General features: G+C 46.5%; 2 non-coding genes across 2 annotated transcripts; both read right to left on the reverse strand.

The window, feature by feature from the left end:
• Nucleotides 1–3,869: 3,869 nt before the first annotated feature.
• Nucleotides 3,870–3,941, reverse strand: trnad-guc (transfer RNA aspartic acid (anticodon GUC)). Its single transcript has one exon. It is a non-coding gene; the product is annotated as a tRNA-Asp (tRNA).
• Nucleotides 3,942–7,863: 3,922 nt separating this feature from the next.
• trnad-guc (transfer RNA aspartic acid (anticodon GUC)) lies at nt 7,864–7,935 on the reverse strand. The gene has a single exon. It is a non-coding gene; the product is annotated as a tRNA-Asp (tRNA).
• Between the last annotated feature and the right edge of the window lie 562 nt (nt 7,936–8,497).

The following is an 8,497-nucleotide window of genomic DNA, read 5'->3' on the forward strand; positions in this document are numbered from 1 at the left end:
CCACACTTTGCTACACTGTATTCCATCTGCCACTTTTCTGCCCACTTTCCTAACCTGTCCAAGTCCTTTTGCAGAATCCCTGCTTCTTCTGCACTGCTTGCCTCTCCTCCTATATTCGGATCATCCGCAAAATCCGGCACAAAGCCTTCAATCACTTCATCCAATTCATCAATATACAACGTGAGGAGTAGCGGACCCCGCACCGACCCCTAAGGAACTCCGCTATTTTCACTGGCAGACAACCAGAAAAGCCCCCATTGATTGTCACTCTTTGTCTTCTACCATCCAGCCAACCTGCTATCCATGCTAGTATCTACCCTTTGACACCATGGGCTCTCATTTTCTTAGCAACCTCACGCGTGGGTTTAAGCTTCACCGAATGGAGTGGCAATGAGAGTAATGTACTCAGAGTGGATAGACGTGCGATGTAATCTCGGAGCGGTGTAATGACCGTAGTGCAAATGGGCCGCTCGGTGTTACCGCCTGAGAGTTGGTTGTAACCTTTTCCGAGTGTAGCGTCATCGGTCGCTGAGTAGAATAGCGGTCGGTGTGATCTCGGAGTTGAGGCTTCTCGGTCTCATCTCGTCTAGTGACGTGGCGCTCCTTGCAACCCCTGCAGGGGTATGGGACTGGGTGTAATCTCCCCTGAATGAAGTGGTGCTGAGGGGAATCTACTCAGAGTGCTTCGGCAGACGGTGTGATGTGATCAGAGGTGAGAAGCACTAGTTGTAATATCTTCCGAATGAAGTTGCGCTCACTGACAACTCCTTGGAGAGAGAGGCGGAAGGTGTCAACTACTCAGATCGTTGGGTCAGGGCGCAATCTCCTCAGGGTAGATACTTGGTGTATTCTGCTCAATGTGGTTAATGGTGGTGGTGGAGGTGGAGGTGGGGTATTCGCTGTAATCCACCCAGAGAGTGCGGCGCCAGTTAAATCTCTTCAGAGTGCAGGTTTGGTCTGTATAATCTCAAAATAGAGGAGTGCCAGGTGAAAACTCCTCACGGTCGAGTCGTTCTTGGTGAAATCTGGTCAGATTGGAGGCGAGCCCAGTGTAATCTCCTTAAAGTAGAACTGTGGTGATTGCATCCTTCGTGACCTGGGACTCTAGATGTAACATAACGGCGACTGAATGCAGTGACCTGTCGTATTATGACTTAGTTCTGCCGAGGAATGTTCCGAACAACATGACCTCCAATGAGATTAAATGCCGAATGTATGGATATATGTTGAATATATGTAACAAATTGTCAGAGAACTAGTTGAGGCAGACACAACAGAAATATCCACAACAACAGCATTTGAATGTCATTTGGAGAGCAACATAGATAGGAAATGTTGATGTTCCATAGGCGGGCAAATTGGGTTCATTTACTTTGGGGACCTTTGTCGGCATCTACGCTTTGGGCCACAGGCCCAGTTTCTGAGCTGTGTGACTCTATGTGATTCTCTCACTTTGACCTCCGAGATGTATTAGACATAATCATCGGGAGAAGGGGATGCTCCTTGGTGAAACTGTCTTTGTCCGTTCAAACCAGTGGAGACACGCCTATGCGTCGTGGACGGAGACCGTCTCCAATTTCGACATGTAACTGGTTATTCAATCCTTGCCACATTCGTCTGCCATCTGCTGGATTCAATTGAGCCTCTTGGTTATTTTGGAACTCTCGCTTGGCATCTCTGGTAGACTTGCGGACAACGTAGATGTACAATGCGAAGTCATCTTTCTTGGAAGCCTCGGAACTGGAGATGAGCAAAGAGTGAATCCCCCCGTTTCTTGTTAGTATAGACTCTATTTGCCTTTTTTTTCACGACACAGTGGTCAACGCGTTCCTTAAGGGCCTGTCCCACTTTAGGCGATTTTAAGGCCACTGCCGGCGACTGTCAAAGTCGTAGCAGATCGCCGAAATTTTCTTTTACCCGACCACAATGACCACGACAATGCAGAGTCTGGACGAGATTACAGCGTCTTCGGAAACATCGCGAAATTCGCACTCTGTCACTGCTTCTCCGGCGTCCTAATTTTCGCTGAAATCACTGACAAGTCGGCAAGTACTTGAGAGTTTTGAACTATAACTTCTTGTATGGGTTACTTAAAAACCAAGCATCACTGTAACAAAGCATAAACTGGATTTACTTCCAGTTTACTAATAGCTGCATTTTAAAAAACAATTTAAAATGTGGTTAAGTGGATTTTTGTTAAAAGTGTGTGGGCATTCTTTGAAAATATACGGGAGATGCATATCTGGTTTCCGGGTTGCATATCTGGGTTGGGAGCCCACATTAAATGTAATGACTTATGGCCATTTTAAACCCGGCGAACTGTCAAAACATTCGTCAAAACATTTGCTAATATTGCTCCAGCGACTGACAAGAGATTTAACAGCGAGACACCTGAAATAAACCCCTAGTTTACCCAGTCAATTGCTGTTTTAGTCTTTTCGTTGGTGCCTCACCGTTAAATCTATAACTCGGCAGGAGCAGCACCGACGAATGATCTGACTGGCCGAAATGAAAATAATGGATGGAACGAAGCGTTATAGAATAATAGAGTCATTGAGTGATACGTTGTGGAAACTGGCCCATCGGCTTTGCTTGCCCACACCGGCCAACATGTCCCAGCTATTCTATTCCCACCTGCCCGCGCTTGGTCCATATCCCTCCAAACCTGTTTAATCCATGTACCTATCTAACTGCTTCTTAAATGTTGGGATAGTCCGTGCCTCAACTACCTTCTCTGACACCTTGTTCCATACACCCAACAACCTTTGTGTGAAAAGGTTAGCCCTCAGTTTCTTATTAAATCTTTTCCCCTTCACCTGAAACCTATGTCCTCTGGTCCTCGACACACCTACTCTGGCCAAGAGACTCTGTGCATCTACTCGATCTATTCTTCTCGTGATTTTATACACCTCAATAAGATCATCTCTCGTCTCCCTGAGCTCCAAGGAATACGTTCCCAGACTATTCAACCTCTCCCTATCGCTCAGACCTTGTTGTTGTTACAGTTGTGCAGAGCATTAATATTCCGCTGATCCTAGATGGGAAGTAAATTCCATGAAGTTGGGTTCATTGAAGTCACCAGCGATGATGAGCAGGGAAAGGGAGTTTTCTGCTTTAATAATGTTAATACCTCAGAATATTCACCCACTGCAACCGTGGGTCGAAATGATATATAGTCCGCAGACAGAACAGTCGAGCTGAATTCCCTCGTCAGGTTAAAGGGACGGCACATTATGAACAAATATCCCACGTGGTCTGATAAACTGCAAAACATCGTTCGTGAAGCACACGGAATATTTTGTGCAATTCTGACCTGAAATCTATTGGACGGCTGTCGCTAAGGTGGAAGTGTAGCAGTGAAGATTCGTGTTAGAGGGACGCGAGTTATAAATAGAGGCTAGCAACACTTCCGTGGGACACATGAGGCATTTTGAGGTATATAAAATCATGAAAGGTTTGGCAAAGATGGACGGTCACTGCCCTTTCCCCAGGGCTGGGCTGTGCACGTAGATTTAAGGTGAGCGCAGAGCGATTTAAAGATAAACCGACGGACAACTTTTGATGCAGATGGTAGTCGGCAGATGTTTAGTTTAGTTTAGCTTAGAGATACATCACGAAAGTTTAGTTTCGAGATTCTGCGTCGACCAGCGTAAAATTATCCTACACAGACTAGGGGCAAATTTTACATTTACCATGCCAATTTACCTACTGTAAATTGACCTTCTTTGGAGTGTGGGAGGAAACCGCAGATCTCGGAGAAACCCCACGTAAGTAAAGGGGAGAATGTGCAAACGCCGGAGAGACTGCACTCGTGGTCTGGTCTCCCCGGCGCTGAAAGGCAGAAACTCTACCTGTGCACCAAAAGTCACCTCCCCGTCGGGGAATTGAACCCCGGTCTCCCGCGTGACAGGCGGGGATACTAACCACTATACTAACGAGGAACTGATTTTTTATCTTTCTTTGTATGCATCTTTATCTTTATGTGTATTATCTTTATTTTTAAGTGTCGGGACTGGAGAGTTGGGAAAGGGACCAAAAGCACAGGCGCCAGGATCCCGGGCACTCTGATGGACCTGGTGTCATTGGCTCTGAAGGGGAGATCTCTGGGCGCAAGGACCCCGGGCTAATCAGTTCTGAAGTAGACTCGGTGAGAAAGGGTCAAGAATCGACCTATATCTGCCTAAAAAATATCCATTGTCTTTGCATCCCCAACCTTCTGTGGCAAATAATTCCACAGAGTCACTACCCCAATTATTAAAGGAATCCCTCCTCTTCTCCTTCCTAAAGGAACATCCTTTAATTCTGAAGCTATGACCTCTAGTCATAGACTTGGGGTTAGGAGAATGGGGTTAGGAGGCAGAAATAGATCAGCCATTCATGGCGGAGTAGACTTGAGAGGCGGAATGGCCTAATGCTATTCCTACCACTTATCATATCATATCGTATATATACAGCGCGGAAACAGGCCTTTTCAGCCCACCAAGTCCGCGCCGCCCAGCGATCCCCGTACATTAACACTATCCTACACTAGGGACAATTTTTTACATTTACCCAGCCAATTATCCTACAAACCTGTACGTCTTTGGAGTGTGGGAGGAAACCGAAGATCTCGGAGAAAACCCACGCAGGTCACGGGGAGAACGTACAAACTCCTTACAGTGCAGCACCCGTAGTCAGGATCGAACCTGGGTCTCCGGCGCTGTATTCGCTGTAAAGCAGCAACTCTACCGCTGCGCTACCGTGCCGCCCATGACCTTATGAACTTATGACTTTCACTTGTGGAAACATCCTCTCTACATCCACTCTTTCCAAGTTTTTTCTATTCGGTACGTTTCAATGAGGTCCCCCCTCCTTATTCCAAATTCTAGCGAGTGCAGACGCAGTGCCGCCTGAAGCTTATTATGGGATAACCTACTCATTCTTGGGGTCATTCGTGTAAACCCTCTCTGGACCCCCTCCAGAGCCAGCACACCCGTCTTCAGATATGGTGCCCGAAATTGCTCACAATACTCGAAATGTGGCCTGATCAGCACCTGAACAGTACATCCCTGTTTTTGTATTCTAGCCCCCTTGAAATAAATGCTTGGGTTTAAGTTCCACCGAATGGAGTGGCAATGAGAGTAATCTACTCAGAGAGGATAGACGTGCGATGTAATCTCGGAGGGGTCGGTGTAATGACCGTAGTGCAAATGGGCCGCTCGGTGTTACCGACTGATAGTTGGTTGTAATCTTTTCCGAGTGTAGCGTCATCGGTCCCTGAGTAGAATAGCGGTCGGTGTGATCTCGGAGTTGAGGCTTCTGGGTCTCAGCTCGTCTAGTGACGTGCTGCTCCTTGCAGCCCCTGCAGGGGTATGGGACTGGGTGTAATCTCCCCTGAATGAAGTGGGGCCGAGGCGAATCTACTCAGAGTGCTTCGGCAGACGGTGTGATGTGATCATAGGTGAGAAGCACTGGTTGTAATCTTTTCCGAATGAAGCTGCGCTCACTGCCATCTCCTTGGAGAGAGAGGCGGAGGGTGTCAACTACTCAGATCGTTGGGTCAGGGCGCAATCTCCTCAGGGTGGAGGAACAATTGGTGTAGGCGTCCTAATTTTCGCTGAAATCACTGACAAGTCGGTAAGTACTTGAGAGTTTTGAACTATAACATCTTGTATGGGTTACTTAAAAACCAAGCATCACTGTAACAAGGCATAATCTGGATTTACTTCCAGTTTACTAACAGATGTATTTAAAAAAATAATTTAAAATGTGGTTAAGTGGATTTTTGTGAAAAGTGTGTGGGCATTCTTTGAAAATATACGGGAGATGCATAACAGGTTTCTGGGTTGCATATCTGGGTTGGGAGCCCACTTTAAATGTAATGGCTGATGGCCATATACATCGCGATATTCCCACGCTTACCTGGCCGTCAAACTGTGGCCTCCAATCGACCTGTCAAATTCCTGACGGTAAATAAATTGGTTAAACACAAGCATTTTATGGTATTTTGAAATGACTTTACTTATTTTAATATAATGTGCTTCTAAATGCATTTAAGAGAACCTATCAAACCTGGGGACAGCATGCGACAGCGACCGCAATAAGCAACGATACCTGGCGACAAGCCAGCTGTCGCCGAGAAATTTCACTCCAGATGAATTCTCAGCGACGCGATAAGATCCACTACGATTTTGAAAGACTCCTCACGATCATGCCCGCGACACCCGGCGAACAGTCGGCGACAGCCTAGTCGTCGGCAGTCGCCTTAAAGTCGCCTAAAGTGGTACAGGCGCTGTAAGGAAACCGGTGACGACTGAGGTATGTAGAATTAGACTGGATGAAGTGGGTATTGAACATATTGAAGTCTATTTACCGAACGCGCATCTTCATTTGTCAAAACATTTGTTAATGTTGCTCCAGGCGATTTACAGAGATTTCACAGCGATACACCTGAAATAAACCCCCAGTTTACCCAGTCCATTGCTGTATTAGTCTTTTCGTTGGTGCCTCACCGTTAAATCTATAACTCGGCAGGAGCAGCACCGCCGAATGATCTGACTGACGGAAATGAAAATAATGGATGGAACAAAGCGTTATAGAGTAATAGGGTCATTGAGTGATACAGTGTGGAAACTGGCCCTTCGGCTTTGCTGGCCCACACCGGCCAACATGTCCCCGCTACATTATTCCCACCTGCCCGCGCTTGGTCCATATTCCTCCAAACCTGTTTAATCCATGTACCTATCTAACTGCTTCTTAATTGTTGGGATAGTCCCTGCCTCAACTACCTTCTCTGGCACCTTGATCCATACACCCACCAACCTTTGTGTGAAAAAGTTAGCCTTCAGTTTCTTATTAAATATTTTCCCCTTCACTTTAAACCTGTGTCCTCTGGTCCTCTGGTCCTCGGCACACCTACTCTGGGCAAGAGACTCTGTGCATCTACTCGATCTATTCTTCTCGTCCCCCTGAGCTCCAAGGAATACAGACTATTCAACCTCTCCCTATCGCTCAGACCTTGTTGTTGTTGTAGTTGTGCAGAGCATGAATATTCCGCTGATCTTAGATGGGAAGTAAATTCTTGAAGTTGGGCTGATTGAAGTCACCAGCGATGATGAGCAGGGAAAGGGAGTTTTCTGCTTCAATAATGTTAATACCTCAGAATATTCACCCACTGCCATCGTGGGTCGAAATGATATATAGTCCGCGGACAGAACAGTCGAGATGAATTCCCTCGGCAGGTTAAAGGGATGGCACATTATGAACAAATATTCCACGTGGTCTGATAAACTGCCAAAAACACCGGAATATTTTGTGCACTTCTGACCTGATCTATTGGACGGCTGTCGCTAAGGTGGAAGTGAGGCAGAGAAGATTCATGTCAGAGTGACCTGAGTTATAAATAGAGGCTTGCCACTCTTCGGTGGGGCACATGAGGCATTTTGAGGTATATAAAAGCATGAAAGGTTTGGCAAAGATGGACGGTCACTGCCCTTTCCCCAGAGCTGGGCTGTAAAAGTGGAGGACGTAGATTTAAGGTGAGCGCAGAGCGATTTAAAGATATGCCGAGGGACAACTTTTGATGCAGATGGTAGTCGGCAGATGTTTCGTTTCGTTAGAGATACATCGCGGAAGTTTAGTTTAGAGATTCCGCGCCGACCAGTGTAAAACTATCCTACACAGACTAGGGACAAATTTCACATTTACCAAGCCAATTTACCTACTGTAAATTTACCTTCTTTGGAGTGTGGGAAGAAACCGAAGGTCTCGGAGAAACACCACGCAAGTAACGGGGAGAAAGTACAAACGCCGGAGAGACTGCACTGGTGGTCTGGTCTCCGCGGCGCTGAAAGGCAGAAACTCTACCTGTGCACCAAAAGTCACCTCCCCGTCGGGGAATTGAACCCCGGTCTCCCGCGTGACAGGCGGGGATACTAACCACTATACTAACGAGGAACTGATTTTTTATCTTTCTTTGTATACATCTTTATCTGTATGTGTATTATCTTTATTTTTAAGTGTGGTATATCTTGAGCATCGGGACTGGAGAGTTGGGAAAGGGACCAAAAGCACAGGCGCCAGGATCCCGGGCACTTTGATGGACCTGGTGTCATTGGTTCTGAAGGGGAGATCTCTGGGCGCAAGGACCCCGGGCTAATCAGTTCTGAAGTGGACTCGGCGAGAAAGGGTCAAGAATCGATCTATATCCGCCTAAAAAATATCCATTGTCTTTGTATCCCCAACCTTCTGTGGCAAATAATTCCACAGAGTTACTACCCCATTATTAAAGGAATCCCTCCTCTTCTCCTTCCTAAAGGAACATTCTTTAATTCTGAAGCTATGACCTCTAGTCATAGACTTGGTGTTAGAAGAATGGGGTTAGGAGGGAGAAATAGATCAGCCATGATTGAATGGCGGAGTAGACTTGAGAGGCGGAATGGCCTAATGCTATTCCTAGCACATATGACCTTATGACTCTCACTTGTGGAAACATCCTCTCTACATCCACTCTTTCCAA

The sequence above is a fragment of the Rhinoraja longicauda genome, chromosome 41 (assembly GCF_053455715.1).
Source record: "Rhinoraja longicauda isolate Sanriku21f chromosome 41, sRhiLon1.1, whole genome shotgun sequence".
In the NCBI taxonomy this organism is placed as follows: domain Eukaryota; kingdom Metazoa; phylum Chordata; class Chondrichthyes; order Rajiformes; family Arhynchobatidae; genus Rhinoraja; species Rhinoraja longicauda.